Raw genomic sequence first — 18062 nt, forward strand, 5'->3', positions numbered from 1 at the left:
ACGTCATCTTTTGCAAGTTGCACAACTGAGGTCTTTGTAAATTCACTTTTGAAAACATTTCTCTTTCCCTTGTAGTTGATGCACAGTTATTTTATTAATTTTAGAACTACTAAATTATAACAGAATAAGACAAAGATGCAAAATTGCAACATCATGTTATTGCAGTTAAACATGGCCTCATTTTTCCCATTGTCTGTAGGTAAGTTATTATTCCTTTATTTACCCTTCCACCGTCTAACACAAGATGTTAAACAATGATCAAGTTTGCCATTTATGAAAGCCAAAGTACATTCTGTAGGATTTAACTTTAAATGTGAGATATTTACTCTTTATTTTGTGTGATCGTGAAAAAGGCATGACAGGAAATCAATTCTCTTTTTAACCTTTCTCCTGATTGTATTATGTTTCATAGTCAATATTCCAATATGTTTTTAAGATACCTAGTACCTTTGTTTACTTTTAACAGACATGTTCATGACATCATCACTGCATGATAGAATATAACTTGAAGATATAAAGATCACCATCTCCATCTTACTTTGGACAATTTGAAACATTCCATGCTCCAAGAGGTATGCTGCAAGAAGTAATCTCCTCAGTTGTCATCGAATAGTTTAATGTTAGCTTAAATACTAGTGTATCTGTGAAGGTAATGTTTGTACATAATACCTAGCTGTAGTAAACGTCTGGTGGATTTTCAATGGCACAATATCCACAAGCAGTTTCTTGTGTTATGAGGAATAACATTAGCATTGCCACATCAGATAATGTATCCTACTGGAGGCAAAAACCAATATCTTACACCACTATGCTCATAATCATTACAGATGTTGCAGTTACATTTAAATTCCTTTCGTTACCTCTGAGACAAGTCTGAACTACTGTCACTTCTGCTATAATGCAGTAATTTCATTCTTGTGCAATCCCATGTTATAAGAAAATTGCATAATAGCACCAGCATTTAAACGGATGGGATCAGAATCAATTTGGAACCAATGCACACCTTAAAACTTTGCGCTATAGATACAGTGTCCCAATTTGTCAATCACATTATAGTGAATTTGCATTAACGATGTGCATATTATAGCAGAACAACCTGAATCAGGCCATCATATCTAAGTTATACTAAATTGCCAACTAAAAATTGAAAATGTTTTGACAAAACAAACAGAATGAAAACATAAAAAGAAAGGGAGGAGATTCTTTACATTGTCTGATGTTCTGGGTGATATGTCGTTTCTGTATTAACTCTTATTTGAACCAGTTGTGGTGGAGACTGAAATTTAATAACTTGTGCACTTTAGGAAGGTGCGTCTTCAATTTGCTATGCGATATGGTACAAAGGGGAATTGCACACTGTTTTCACAAGATAACTTACCAATCATAAAAAGAGAAGGCACTTAATTCAGACAACACCTCGCTAAACAAGGGAATGGTAGCATTATGGTCATGTTACTGGATTAGTAATCCAGATTACTACTCAGGAGATGAGAATTCAAAATCCATCACTATAGCTGAGGAATTTATTTTAAATCCAGTGTCAAATGTTCATCTCTGTAATGGTGACTATGAAGTAGTTGTCATACAAACCCATCCGGTTTATTAATATAAGTCAGAGAAAAAGAATTTACCATCTTTATCAGGTCTGGGAAATGCATAATTCCAGACACACAGCAGTATGGGAGACCCTGAAGTCGTCTCTGAAACAGCAAGCAAGCCAATCAGACAAAACTGCTACTGGAAAGTTAAATAAGAAGAAAATATGATGGACTACCTTTGCCTAACTGAGCATCAGAAATGACAAGACATATTTTGCCTAGCTGACCCTGTAAAGACTTCCATACTAACATCAAGTGAATTGTGCCAAGGTTGGGAGAACTGTCCCACAAGCAGGGGTAATATCACACAATGTCACACTGAAGAGCAGAGCGTTTATTTTTATGTGAAATAAGTTTTATTGAGAACAGGATTAGCAGCTCAAAACCTGGTACCCATGACACACTGGGCCATCAGTTGGAGCAGAATTGCATTCCCGCACAATCACATTCCTCACTTCATCATTACTATCAAACCAGGGGATCACATCTGGTGCAATGAAGAGTTCAGGGGGTCTGCGTTAGGCATACTTAAAAATAAGATTCAGATTGATGAAGCTGTAGCACAGCATTAGTAATCCGGTGGCACGGTGGCACAGTGGTTAGCATTGCTGCCTCACAGCGCCTGAGACCTGGGTTCAATTCCCGCCTCAGGCGACTGACTGTGTGGAGTTTGCACATTCTCCCCGTGTCTGCGTGGGTTTCCTACGAGTGCTCTGGTTTCCTCCCACAGTTCAAAGATGTGCAGGTCAGGTGAATTGGCCATGCTAAATTGCCCGTAGCGTTAGGTAAGGGGTAAAGGTAGGGGTATGGGTGGGTTGCGCTTCGGCTGGGCGGTGTGGACTTGTTGGGCAGAAGGGCCTGTTTCCACACTGTAATGTAATGTAATCTAAAAAAAAATTACTTGCATAGAAAACAGCACAAACAGCCTGGGTCACATAGAATTCTGCAAGCCTATAACCAATGAATCAGATCTGAGTTCTACAGTCCTATCCTATCTAGTTATGAATAAGGATGGACAATAAAACAACTAACCAGAGCAGGAAGCTCCTCAAACATCCCCAAACCTCAATAGGAGTGGGAGCACAACAAAGGTAAACCTGAAGCATTTAAACTTCAACCAGAAGTACTGTGAGAAAAATCCATTGCATCCTCCTTCTGAGATCCACGCCATCCCAAGCTCATTTGACAGCACTTTCTAAAAATCCGCTACGTTGAAGAATAAGTTCAATCAACAAATTGGAGCACCTCAACTGCAAGTTCCCCATCTCAAGTCACATACCATCCTGACTTGGAACAATTGTTTTTTCACTGTGACTCTTCCTCATTACTGGAACTTCATCCTGACATGCTAGGGACTGCAGCGGTTCAGAAAGGCAACTCAGTCCCACCTTCTCAAGAGTAATTGGGGCAACAAACAGACGCTGGCCTCGTCAGTGATGCTCACATCCAGTGAACAAATAAAACGTCTCAGAAAACAGCCCTTTGCAATTCACTTCATTATTTTGAAATAATAGATTCGTTGTCACAAAGGCAAGCATACTAGCCTCATTTTGTCCTCTAAAAAACAACAATAAAGTAAATAAGCAATTTATCTGTTGCATGATTTTATTGAGTAGAATGTCCTTGAAACTATCATGTTTTTCATTAAATAGTGCCATGGAATCTTATTCATTCACACACAAAAAAAAGAAAGACAGAAGGCACCTTAATAAGAAAGGAAGGAAATTAACTACACCCTTCACCCCTCAGGAGCTGAATTAACAGGCATTAATATCAATCTAATGGGACATTTGATGGTTTAACATTTTACTTAGCTAAGAGCACTCTTAGTCTCTTCGTTTCAGCCCCCATTGGCACTAAAAATGGAGATGATTTAGTTTCTAATCTGTAAATATTATTGGAAATAAAGGAACAATGGTGCACAGGAATCTAGGTTCTTAAAGAAAGTTCTCAGGACTGATATTTCTGGGGGATGGGAATGAATGGTGTGTATGGACAATTAACTAAAATAGTACTTCTCTGGGCTTGTCAAGTTAATTGTAATCTTGGGATGTGCAAGAACGCCCCTGGTGCTCACCTTCCACCCTACACAGAACGCCCCTGGTGCTCACCTTCCACCCTACAAACATTCGCATCAACCAAATCATCCACCGACATTTCCGCCACCTCCAAAAAGACCCCATCACCAGGGATATATTTCCCTCCCCACCCCTTTCCGCCTTCCGCAAAGACCGTTCCCTCCGTGACTACCTGGTCAGGTCCACACCCCCCTACGACCCACCCTCCCATTCTGGCACTTTCCCCTGCCACCGCAGGAACGGTAAAACCTGTGCCCACACCTCCTCCCTCACCTCTATCCAAGGCCCTAAAGGAGCCTTCCACATCCATCAAAGTTTCACCTGCACATCCACCAATATCATTTATTGTATCTGTTGCTCCCGATGTGGTCTCCTCTACATTGGGGAGACTGGGCGCCTCCGAGCAGAGCGCTTTAGGGAACATCTCCGAGACACCCGCACCAATCAACCAAACCGCCCCGTGGCCCAACATTTCAACTCCCCCTCCCACTCTGCTGAGGACATGGAGGTCCTGGGCCTCCTTCACCGCCGCCCCCTCACCACCAGACGCCTGGAGGAAGAACGCCTCATCTTCCGCCTCGGAACACTTCAACCCCAGGGCATCAATGTGGACTTCAACAGCTTCCTCATTTCCCCTTCCCCCACCTCATCCTAGTTTCAAACGTCCAGCTCAGTTACTGTCTCCTTGACTTGTCCGACCTGCCTATCTTCTTTTCCACCTATCCACTCCACCCTCTCCTCCTTGACCTATCACGTTCATCTCCTCCCCCACTCACCCATTGTACTCTATGCTACTCTCTCCCCACCCCCACCCTCCTCTAGCTTATCTCTCCACGCTTCAGGCTCACTGCCTTTATTCCTGATGAAGGGCTTTTGCCCGAAACGTCGATTTCGCTGCTCGTTGGATGCTGCCTGAACTGCTGTGCTCTTCCAGCACCACTAATCCAGTATTTGGTTTTCAGCAGCTGCAGTCATTGTTTTTACCAACCAAATATCCTTGAGTAGTTCTTCCTGCCTTCGTAAAATAAGAGTGCCAAGTGGGAAGGCTTCAGTGCAATCTGTCCTGATGCCAGTCTCAGAGGCTGATTGCACCAAGGCAACTGCTTTGATGATGAAAAACATGGGGCAGCTGCTTCAGGATGTGGAGTGAAGGAAGGTTGCCCTTTTCCCACTGTGGGAGAATACCACTGAAAATGCTCACACAAAGAGCCTGACGAGAAGCAGCTGAACAGCAGAAACATTCTCCAAAAAAACCATAGACACAAGCCAAAATATATTTCATGACCACACCAGGAGGGGGAAACGTATGAAACTCTGCGCATATAAAAATCTGCTTACAAGTCCATTGGCAACAATATACTATCACGTAATTGTGATAATGCATTGAATTATTGATTAGATTAGATTCCCTACAGTGTGGAAACAAGCCTTTCTGGTCCACACCAACCCTCCGAAGAATAACTCACCCAGACCCATTCCCCCCCAGACGGTTTCAATGATGAGCTGAATGAACAAACCTTGTCTCAGCAATTGCTATCAATTCTTTGGCACAGGCGGCGTGGTGGCTCAGTGGTTACCACTGATGCCTCACAGTGCCAGGGACCTGGGTTCGATTCCAGCCTCAGGCGACTGTCCGTGTGGAGTTTGCACATTCTCCCCGTGTCTGCGTGGGTTTCCTCCGGGTGCTCCGGTTTCCTCCCACAGTCCAAAAAGATGTGCAGGTCAGATGAATTGGTCATGCTAAATTGCCCATATAGTTTGGGGGAATGGGTCTGGGTGGGTTACTCTTCGAAGGGTCGGTGTGAACTGGTTGGGCTGAAGGGCCGGTTTCCACACTGTAGGTAATCTAATCAATAATTTAAAGCATTCGTTAACATTATATAATGTAAGCCCGATGCAGCTCATACACACTTCAGCCCAACTTATAATTTAATTGCTCACCAAACTCTTGGAAGGATAATGTATGAAAACTTCACTGCAACTTGCTTGGTAGGAAATGGCTTTGCGACTGTTAATACAGTCCTTGCACGGCAACTAGAAATTCAAACGTTGTAGTTCCTGCAAAGGAAGTCAGCAGTGCAACAAAAGCACGCTTTCTTACCAAAAGATGTTTTGCTGCAGTACAGGAGATTCAAGAAGGTAGCTCATTACCACCTTCACTAGGGCGTTACACACTGGCTGAGCTGACCATGCCCACAGATGATGCATGAAGAATAAAAGCTAACCAGTTTGAAGAGACGGCTTCAACGATGAGCTGAATGAACAAATCTTGTCTCAGCAATTGCCATCAATTCTTTGGCAGACATAAGTGTGGATCTCAGCAGATATATGAACCTTAAGTTAGTCCTGGATTCGCTATGATATTTGTCCATTTTATGTCTGCAAGGAAAAGTACATTTACAAGATGTCAGATCATCCAGAGAATCTAAAGGAATCAGTCTACCCAGCACCCATCACTTCTCAACTGGCTAAGTGGCAGAAACACCCTCTCCCTCCAGAGTAGTATAGAGGAACTACAGTTAGACACTGAAGGAATTATGAGGGAAACACTGAGGATGCGGAGCAAAGTTGGATAAGGTTTAGGTCAAGGGAAAAGAAGTATTTTTATTAGGGAAGGAAAACATCACCAGCAACTACACAGACTTTGAACACAGATCCCTGAGCCTGTATTTGCAAAAGGGAGAATTGTTCAGATTATTGCAATCACTGGATGATAGGCTGAGCAGGTTTTGCATTGTTACAAGAACTGTGGAGGAATATGAAATCTACATGCCTGAGATTTGAGTGCATGGATAAGAAAACATTTAGATTTTCTTTCAGTGGATGACATTTTCAGTGTGCTTCCCTGTACAGCTTCTCTCTGATTCGATGAAGGTCTTTGGCTACTCTATGGTCTTCCTAATAGAGAGGCTTATGTACAGAAATGATGTGGTTTCTTGGGTCAAACACCAATGCCAATACGAAATGCTCTGAGTGCTTTCTAACATGTTAGTCCATATAATATATACCACGAAGACTGGGTTCAGATTGAGACAGATGTTTTAAGTTTATTTGTACTTTTTACATTGTGATAAGATTTTAAGATTTACACATAGTCTGGGTTCCATGCTTACTGATGTTAGATCTACGTTACATGAATGTAACACGACACATAGCTGATTGCAATGCCTACACACCGCATTGACTCCATTGTGCTGCAGCTGCAACTGAAGATTTATACTTTTTATAAAGGTTTATACCTTTATAGTGGAACTTCTGTGATGTTGTGATATCATTTAATTACTGGGATATATGCAACAACATAACAAGAAATTATTGTTTAAACCAGGAAGAAATGATTAATTAGCACTGTTTTCATGCTTTTGAATAGGAGGTGCTGAGAACGATTCTACCATTGATTTCTTTTTGCTTCTCTACACGAATCATTCATTCCCTGTTTCATTAACAATCTCTCTTCTGTTTTGCATGATTATTGCTTTTACTATTTGATATATCCTGTCCATTTCTATACCATAGACCTGCCTTTTTGTTTATTCCTCCCCACCCCCTTTACTTGCTTATACCAGTCACAACACAAACTTCCAACTTTTATTAAAGGACTTTTTTATTAAGTCCATTCTGTTTCCATAGATGCTGTCAGATTTGATGGGTATTTCTCACATTTCTGTATTTATTGAGGCAGGGACTATAGCAGTCCACTGGAATATCAATGAAATTTCAGAGGTTATCCATAACTATGAGTATAACATCAGAAAGAAAATGTATTCTTTGTCATTGTAAATATCCTTTACCTTAATTTTCCTGCCTACTCATTTTCCATTGAATTCAAAACACTAATTTGTTTGTGACTTTTATGTGGGAAGATTGCATACAATATGCCAATGCAAAACCAGACATTAGGTTATTGCAGAATGACAAAAGGATGAATTCAAATACTTCTGAATGTGTCAGTAGCTGCATGGAACGTTGGCGGTCGCTTTTAATGGATGAGAATCCTGCTCATTAACTGAAAATCTGGCAGGAATTTCATGTTGAATTAGGGCCATTCAGGCTTGCATGGTGATCAAGGATCCTGGGGACAGCTCCTGAGAGCTGCCAGTCAACTAGCAATTGGCAGCTTTAATGAACAGCAATGCCACCGGGAAGGGCACGGTTCCTGCCGGTACAGCAGACACCTAAGGTTACGAGTTTCCAGGCCACAGGAGGAAAGTCTTGGATTGCGAGTCATGGGGCAGATTGGGTAAAGGAGTCAGCAGCAAGGGCAGGACTATGGTTTTTAGATTTAGATTAGATTACTTATATTTAGATTACTTACAGTGTGGAAACAGGCCCTTCGGCCCAATAATTCCACACCACCCCGCCGAAGCGCAACCCATCCATACCCCTACATTTACCCCTTACCTAACACTGCGGGCAATTTAGCATGGCCAATTCACCTGACCTGCACATCTTTGGACTGTGGGAGGAAACTGGAGCACCCAGAGGAAACCCACGCAGACCCAGGGAGAATGTGCAAACTCCACACAGTCAGTCGCCTGAGGCAGGAATTGAACCCGGGTCTCTGGCGCTGTGAGGCAGCAGTGCTAACCACTGTGCCACCGTGCTGCCCCCTAAGTGTGCCCTATTCTTCCCAATGCCAGGTCCCCTTAAAGAAGGCATTGAGTGCCTTTGAAAGAGGGCATCCTCTGGCATTCTGTGAGCAAAAGGGCCAAGGTTTATTTATTGCACTGCCTTTAAGGTGAGACCTTGTCACTATCCAGAATCAATAGCCTGGTCAGAGAGAGGCTGACTGAGGTCTAAGGGCAAGAAATAGAAAGTAGTGATGAATGCCTTGTTTATTTGGGGAAGGTAAGCTAAACTGCTAACATTCTTGATCTGTATTAATGATCTAGGTTTGGATCTGCAAGGCACAATTTCAAAACTTCCAGATAACCAAAGACTTGGAAGGATTTTGAGGAGGAAGGTGATGGCCTTTAAGAAGGCATTTTCTGGATTAGTGGTGCTGGAAGAGCACAGCAGTTCAGGCAGCATCCGAGGAGCAGCAAAATCAACGTTTTGGGCAAAAGCCCTTCATCAGGAATAAAGGCAGTGAGCCTGAAGCGTGGAGAGATAAGCTGAAGGAGGGTGGGGTGGGGAGAAAGTAGCATAGAGTACAAGGAGATCTCCCACCCACAGCTTCCAACCTCATAGTCCGGGAACCCCGCACTGCCCGGTTCTACATCCTTCCCAAGATCCACAAGCCTGACCACCCTGGCCGACCCATTGTCTCAGCATGCTCCTGCCCCACTGAACTCATCTCTACCTACCTGGACACTGTCCTATCCCCCCTAGTCCAGGAACTCCCCACATACGTTCGAGACACCACCCACACCCTCCACCTCCTCCAAGACTTCCGTCTCCCCGGCCCCCAATGCCTCATCTTCACCATGGATATCCAATCCCTCTACGCCTCCATCTGCCATGACCAGGCCCTCCAAGCCCTCTGTTTTTTCGTCTCCCGACGTCCCCAACAGTACCCTTCCACTGACACTCCCATTCGTTTGGCCGAACTGGTCCTCACCCTTAACAATTTCTCCTTCAAATCCCCCCACTTCCTCCAGACCAAAGGGGTAGCCATGGGCACACTTATGGGCCCCAGCTATGCCTGTCTACATAGAACAGTCCACCTTCCGTAATTACACCGGCACCACTCCCCATCTCTTCCTCCGCTACATTGATGACTGCATTGGCGTCACCTCGTGCTCCTGCGAGGAGGTTGAGCAATTCATCAACTTCACCAACACATTCCACCCTGACCTTAAATTTACCTGGACCATCTCTGACACCTCCCTCCCCTTCCTGGACCTCTCCATCTCCATTAATGACGACCGACATTTTTTACAAACCCACTGACTCCCATAGCTACCTGAATTACACATTTTCCCACCCTACCTCTTGCAAAAATGCCATCCCATATTCCCAATTCCTCCACCTCCGCCGTATCTGCTCCCAGGAGGACCAGTTCCACCACAGTACATACCAGATGGCCTCCTTCTTTAGAGACCACAATTTCCCTTCCCACGTGGTTAAAGATGCCCTCCAACACATCTCGTCCACATCCCGCACCTCCGCCCTCAGACCCCACCCCTCCAACCGTAACAAGGACAGAACGCCCCTGGTGCTCACCTTCCACCCTACCAACCTTTGCATAAACCAAATCATCCGCCGACATTTCCGCCACCTCCAAAAAGACCCCATCACCAGGGATATATTTTCCTCCCCACCCCTTTCCACCTTCCGCAAAGACCGTTCCCTCCATGACTACCTAGTCAGGTCCACGCCCCCCTACAACCCACTCTCCCATCCTGGCACCTTCACCTGCCACTGCAGGAACTGTAAAACCTGTGCCCACACCTCCTCCCTCACCTCCATCCAAGGCCCTAAAGGAGCCTTCCACATCCATCAAAGTTTTACCTGCACATCCACCAATATCATTTATTGTATCTGTTGCTCCCGATGCGGTCTCCTCTACATTGGGGAGACTGGATGCCTCCGAGCAGAGCGCTTTAGGGAACATCTCCGGGACACCCGCACCAATCAACCAAACCGTCCTATGGCCCAACATTTCAACTCCCCCTCCCACTCTGCCGAGGACATGGAGGTCCCGGGCCTCTTTCATTGCCGCTCTCTCACCACCAGACGCCTGGAGGAAGAACGCCTCATCTTCCACCTCGGAACACTTCAACTCCAGGGCATCAATGTGGACTTCAACAGTTTCCTCATTTCCCCTTCCCCCACCTCACCCTAGTTCCAAACTTCCAGCTCAGCACTGTCCCCATGACTTGTCCTACCTGCCTATCTTCTTTTCCACCTATCCACTCCACCCTCCCCCCCACCGACCTATCACCTTCATCCCCTCCCCCACTCACCTATTGTACTCTATGCTACTTTCTCCCTACCCCCACCCTCCTCTCACTTATCTCTCCATGCTTCAGGATCTCTGCCTGTATTCCTGATGAAGGGCTTTTGCCCGAAACGTCGATTTTACTGCTCCTCGGATGCTGCCTGAACTGCTGTGTTCTTCCAGCACCACTAATCCAGAATCTGGTTTCCAGCATCTGCAGTCATTGTTTTTACCTGTTAAGAAGGCATTGACAGGCTGGTGGAATGGGCAGATGCAATTTAACTCATGGCAGATGCAATTTAATGTCTGATATGTTCCATTTATATAGCAGAATAAGAAGAGGTACTAGTTAATAAAGGATAAAACACTAAAGTGGGTGCTGGAGCACATGGAGAGTGCAGGTATATATGCCAAATTTTTGAATGTGGCAGGACAGTTTCGGAGAGCAGTTAAAAAGGCATATAGGATCGTTGGAAAATGTCCCTCATCGCTGGAACAATTTTTGTAAATCTTTTCTGCACTCTCTCTAAAGTCCTTCTAAAGGGTGTTATCCAGAATTGGTCACAATATTTCAGCTGATGTTGAAGCAGAATTTTCTAAAGGTTGATAATAACTTCCTTGTTTTTGTATTCTATGCAACTGTTTATAAGGCCCAAGATCCTTAATTTTTAACCACTTTCTCAAGCAATCCTTACACTCATCATTTTTTAAAAACAAGTGATATACTGCTTGATCTATAGAAACTTTAAAAATGTGACAATTTGTGTCTGCGTTCCTCAAAAATAGCTCAATCTGAAGACACTGCTCGAACTTGCAAAATAAATAGAGTTATTGTGATATCATCATCTTAACCTGGCAGCATAGCTAGTTTTGTGAATGCATTATCTTCAGCGCAGGATTCTTTTACACTAGCATCAAACATCAGTTGATGTAACTTGTGCATATAATTCTGCATTTTTGTTGCAGGCTTGGCAGATTTCAGTCAGTTTGCAGACTGATGGAATCAACCGAAAGCATAGGACAATGTGTTCATAATTTGCACAGACCCATTCCCCTAGTTTATTTGTACGACCTCATTGATATATATCCCGGTTACATTATCATTGCTTCCCATGCACTTGAATAATTAAGTAAAAAGCCTGTTTGCATGCTACAATATAAAATAAGCATTCCCAAGTGTGTTAAGTCACTGCTTTACCACAGTCTGTTTCAAGTATTTATGACTTTGCAGTCTGCATTCTTAGTGCCAATATTTTAGTGTGTCTGTCAGTTGACCTTTCTTTACTTGTAGATTGTACTCTGATGGTTTCCTGTCCAGAGTGTGCTCTTCATATTGACACAGTCAGCGAATGGGTCTGTGACTGGTAAATGACAATCCTTTTTAAACATAACGGTATTATGCCTGCATTCGGGTCAACTGCTGAATGTGCAGGAAAAAATACATAAAGCCAATATGAAAGAGAAATATCTGGCTATCCTAGACTCTAAAGCTTGCAAGATTTATTTTGTGCCTCAAACAGCCGAGTTAATCAGACAGGTTTGAAGAGCTGAGCTCTTCAGTTAAAAGAAGCATAGATGCAGGGTGATTTAATCAAGGTTTATGAGATGACATAAGAACTAGATAATATCTGTTCAGACAACTTGTTTTAACTACATAGTTAAGAGAGGACCTTGGGGCACACTTACAAGTTAACAATGGCAAATCTAGTTAGATGTTGGAAATCCTTTATTCCCAGAGAATAGTTGAACTGTGAAAAATTCCATCAGGCTCTGATTGCTGATTTACTGAATTCCTTCAAGGATAAGGCTTGGACCTGTTCTTGCCTGGTTTGGAAGTCTCTTCATACAAGAGTTAAGTCTCTAGTAGCTTAATGATGAATCAGAACAGTTCTTGCACAAGTTGCAGAAGGGAGGCAAAAAGCTTTTTCCTCTAATTGGTCTGTGTCTTTAATCTGGTTGCTCACCTCTCTAGAGGGTATATGGTGATTAGACGCCTAATGACTAATACCTTACTTATTATTAGTCAAGCTGATTAAAAATGAGCAAAATGACAAACAGATTAGAAGGATTAACACAGAAGCAGAATACTGCAAATGGTGCGAAAGTAATTTTGAGATGTGGCAAAAGGATTTACTTGGGACAGAGTGGATTCATTTCAAGAGAGACTGACACCAGATTTGGGAAAACAGGGAACCAGAGCACTAGAATAGGCTGAAACTGTACCAGGCTGGGACTGAAAATCTATCCTGGAGAGGATAACGAGAGCTGTTAATAAGACTTCACACTAATTATATGGAGAGGTGGTAAAAGCTGGGAATCACGTAAATCTAACAATAACAGGGTCAGGATAAGGGATTAATAGAAAAACTAAAAGAAGGGATTAGGATGACACAAATGGTCAGAGACTAAACAAAGTCATTGAGCCTAAACTTGAAATAAATGCCTGAATCAAAGAGAGTAGAACGGTAAAAAAGAAATTGCAATTGTTTCAACAATGCATTCTGCAGCCGAAGTTGGATGAACCAGATGCAATAAGTAAGGATCTGGATATGTACAGATGACTGAAACATAGCTATGGATGGAACAGGATTGGAAACTATATGCAATCAAACATAACACATTTAGGAAGGAAAGGTGAAGGTGAAATGGATTTTCCAGTTAAATAATGACATAATGGCAGTAAGGGAAAAGAAATGAATGTTAATAGCTGTAAAATAGATGCAGGACGCTGATGAATTGTGCTAGAAGATAAGAGATCCATTGTGCTTGCAGTGTTACATGATGTACCATCAAAAACTGGAAAGGAAATAAAGGAAGGAAGATTGAGTGATAGGCATAAAATAGTAATCAAGGGCAATTTCAAAAATCCAGGAATGAACTGACAGAAAGTAATATTGAAAGGAGAAAAGAGAATGGAGTTTTTGAACTGTTTACGCAGGACTCCTTCCTCGATCAGTACACATGAAATCCCAAAAGATACAAAATCCCTGTGAATGTTATATATTGAACCAAAATAGAGATGGCAATTAACCTCGAGAAACCAAATATAAAATAACAAATAGTCAGAATGGAGTACAAAAGGGAAAATCATTGATTTTTTTTAAGAGGAGGTAACCGAAAAAGTTACAATGTTACTGGAGTAGATATAGTTTATCTGGATTTAGAAAACAGCATTCAATAAAAATGCCAAATAATAGCCATAACAATAAATGAAAAACATCAAAGACTAAAGTCAGGGGATAAGTGGAAGAATGGATTGCCAGTGGCTTCAAGATAGAAGCTGGCAGTCAACGTAAAGGGAAATTATTTATAATGGCAGCAGAAGATGGGAAGTGGTGCGCTGGAAGGTGAGGATCAGTGCTTGGACTATTGCTGTTTGCAAGTTATATGAACAATTTCAACTTTGGAGTCAAAAACACAATTTTGAAATTTGTGGGTGACCAACACTGAGAAGGACTACAACAGATTGCAGGAAAACATTAATAGATGTGCAGAATGAAGGAATAATTTGGGAAATAAAGTTTAACATAGATAAATGCCAGTAACTTTTATAGAAAAAATAGCATGGTCAGTTCTAACTTGGAAAGTAGGTGGGGTCTAAGTGGAATAGAGGAACAAAGGAAACTGGGAATGCACTGAACCAACCTGTAAAAGTTGCAAAAATAGGTTAGATGTTAGGAAGCCCTTTATTTCCAGAGAATAGTTGAACTGTGAAAAATTCCATCAGGGTCTGATTGCTGATTTACTAAGTTCCTTCAAGGATGAGGCTTGGAACTTGTCTGGCTTGGAAGCCACTTCATACAAGAGTTAAGTGTCTAGTAGCATTAGTTATGATCAGAACAGTTTCTGGACAAGTTGCAGAAGGGAAACAAAGCTTTTTCCTCTATTTGGTCTGTAACTTTAATCTGGTTGCTCACCTCTCCCTCGAGGGCATATTGTGGTCAGAGGCCTAACAACATGTTATCTATTGAATAATACTTTACTTATTATTACTCAAGCCGGTTAAAAATTAGCATTATGACAAACAGATTAGGAGGATTAACACAGAAGCAGAATACTGCAAATGATGCAAAATGAAATTTGAGATGTGGCTAAAGGGTTAACTTGGGACAGAGGGGATCCATTTCATGAGATACTGACACCAGAATTGGGAAAGCAGAGAACCAAATCATTAGTATCAGCTGGACTTATACCAGGCTGAGGTTGAAGATATATCCTGGAAAACATAACGATGGCTGTTAATAAGACTTCAAACTAATACTCTGGAGAGCCAGGAATGGCTAGAAATCATATAATCACTACAGGTTGGCAATGACAAAACAAGGAAATATGGTTTATTTCTTTGGACTTGAGATAGCTATCCTCCAAACAACAGAAATATCTTCCTTTATGTTAGGTTTGACTCCAACCAGTAAAAGACTCCCCCCCCCCCCCCCCCCAGTCTCGATTGACTCCGGTTTTGTTCGGACTCCTGGATGGCACACTCAGTAAAATTCTGCCCTGATATCAAGCGCTGTCAATATAAAGCTAAAATTTGCTGTGTTAGCTGAAATGAGGCTGCACGAAATGAAATGAAATGAGAAGGAGAACTCATATGAAGCCTGGTGATGACCTAAATAATTAGAAAGGTCACTCAGTTTAAAGTGTTTCTGTGTTTTGCTGAAGGAATGTAATTGTTCACATCAAGTATTGTGACTCGACAATAATGGACTGAACTTCTCAATAACTGATTAGCAAGGCTAGATCTCATGGAATACAGGGAGAACTAGCCATTTGGATACAGATCTGACTCAAAGGTAGAAGGCAGAGTGTGGTGGTGAAGGGTTGTTTTTCAGACTGGAGGCCTGTGACCAGTGGACTGCCACAAGGATCGGTGCTGGACCCTCTACTTTTTGTCATTTACATAAATGATTTGGATGCGAGCATAAGAGGCACAGTTAGTAAGTTTGCAGATGACACCAAAATTGGAGGTGTAGTGGACAGTGAAGAGGGTTACCTCAGATTACAACAGGATCTGGACCAGATGGGCCAATGGGCTGAGAAGTGGCAGATGGAGTTTAATTCAGATAAATGCGTGGTGCTGCAAATCTTAGCAGGACTTATACACTTAATGGTAAGGTCCTAGGGAGTGTTGCTGAACAAAGAGACCTTGGAGTGCAGATTCATAGCTCCTTGAAAGTGGAGTCGCAGGTAGATAGGATAGTGAAGGCGGCGTTTGGTATGCTTTCCTTTATTGATCAGAGTATTGAGTGCCGGAGTTGGGAGGTTATGTTGCAGCTGTACAGGACATTGGTTGAGCCACTGTTGGAATATTGCGTGCAATTCTGGTCTCCTTCCCATTGGAAAGATGTTTTGAAACTTGAAAGGGCTCAGAAAAGATTTACAAGGATGTTGCCAGGGTTGGAGGATCTGAGCTACAGGGAGAGGTTGAACAGGCTGGGCCTGTTTTCCCTGGAGTATCGGAGGCTGAGAGGTGACATTATAAAGGTTTAAAAAATTTTGAGGGGCATAGAGAGGATAAATAGACAATGTATTTTCCCTGGGGTCGGGGAGTCCAGAACTAGAGGGCATAGCCTTAGGGTGAGAGGGCAAAGATATAAAAGAGACCTTAGGGGCAACTTTTTCACGCAGAGGGTGGTATATGTATGGAATGAGCTGCCAGAGGAAGTGTTGGAGGCTGGTACAACTGCAACATTTAAGAGGCATTTGAATGGGTATATGAATAGGAAGGATTGGAGGGACATGGACCGGGTGCTGGCAGGTGAGACTAGATTGGGTTGGGATAGGTTGGATAGGTTGGACCAAAGGGTCTGTTTCCATGCTGTACATCTCTATGGCTCGATGTCTCTATAAGCTGAAATTTTGCTTAAAACAAACCCAGTGAATCTGATGTCTTATCAGCTGAATTTCTGATTGTAGTAGAACTCTGCTGTGTAAATATCATACGTTGATTGGATGATGCAAAACTGGTGAACTGTGTGTGCAAGCTGAAGCTGGGATCAGAGTTCACTAAAAGCAAGAGATTAGCCTCTTTCCAAGGAGATACAAGCAAGTTATAAAGAGCTAATAGTTCAAACCATTGTAGAAAACATGACACATTTGTGATGGTTGCCAGTGATTATTCGCTGGAGACTGGACAGTCTCAAAACTTTGAACGTACAGGTTCTTTGTATGAAAGAAGGAATAAAAACTCTTGCCTCACCACACAGTTAATCAAGGGACAGAGAGTCAACTGATCAATGGCTGGAAATTGAGAAGGAGTAGGCTGATCTTCTGTTCTGGTTTGATCTTCAGACAAGTCTATGTAGCAAGGTTCACTTGTGATTGCAAGTATTGTACGGGTAAGATTTTGCAGTTTGTTTGGCATGTATTTTTCTTGAATAAAGAACATTTGATATTTCCACTGATTGAAGATCAATAACCCAATGCTATTCTATGTAAACCTGACATACCACGGGAAGTGAGAATAAAAGCTTACAGGAAGTCACTCTCGAGTCTGGAGTTCAGCTGATTTGTCCATATGTGGTCCAATACGATATTAAGTTTTGGAGCTGAATGGCCCCTAATGGAACACAAACTGAAAATCATTGAGAAGAATAACATTGAACAACCATGGCTTGATAGTTCTACAAATGACCCTTCCAATTTGGTGATGATTGAGAGGAGACTGATAGAGTGGTAAATAGCTTTGCTCGATTTGTCCTGTGTTTTGTGCACTAGGTGAAGCTGGGAAATTTTCCATATTGTTCCAAAGAAGCCTGCTTTATAACTATACTGGAACAGCTCGGCAAGAAACAAGGTTAGTTCTGGGACACGTCTTCAGAACTCTTGCTAGAATGTTGTCAGGGTGCATAACCCTTGTAGTATTCAGTGCCTTCAGCCATTTTTGATGTAACATAATTTAATTGGCTGAAGACTAGCATCTGTGATGCTGGGGACCTCTGTTGGAGGCTGAGATGAAGCGACCGTCTGATATTTCCAGCAGAAGACAAATGCAAATGCTTTGACCTTGTCTTTAGCCCTGATATGCTAGCTCCCCCAACATTGAGAATGGGAATATTTGTGGAGTCTTCTCCTCCCCTTGTTAGCTGTTTAACTGTCCTCCACCTTCAACAACTGGATATAATAGGGCTACAGAGCTTGAATATAATCTGTGGGGATGTGGAATTGCTCAGTCCACTCTACTGCATACTGTTTTCACTGTTTAGCATGCAAGCAGTCATGTGTTGATGCTTCATTTTCGTGTAAGCTTTGTGCTGCTCCTGACATGCCTTTCTGCACTTGTCATTAAATCACGGTTGATCCACTTGTTTAATGATAATGCTGGAGCAGGGGATATGCTGGGCCATGAGGATGAATATTATGCGTGAGTACAATTCTTTTGCTGCTGATGACCAAGGGTGTCTCATGGATGCCCAGTCTTGAGTTACTAGATCGCCAAAGTCCTTCTCATGTAAGTTTAAAAATCACACAGCACCAAGTTATAGTCCAACAGTTTAATTT

Source organism: Chiloscyllium punctatum, chromosome 8 (genome assembly GCF_047496795.1).
Source record: "Chiloscyllium punctatum isolate Juve2018m chromosome 8, sChiPun1.3, whole genome shotgun sequence".
NCBI lineage: Eukaryota > Metazoa > Chordata > Chondrichthyes > Orectolobiformes > Hemiscylliidae > Chiloscyllium > Chiloscyllium punctatum.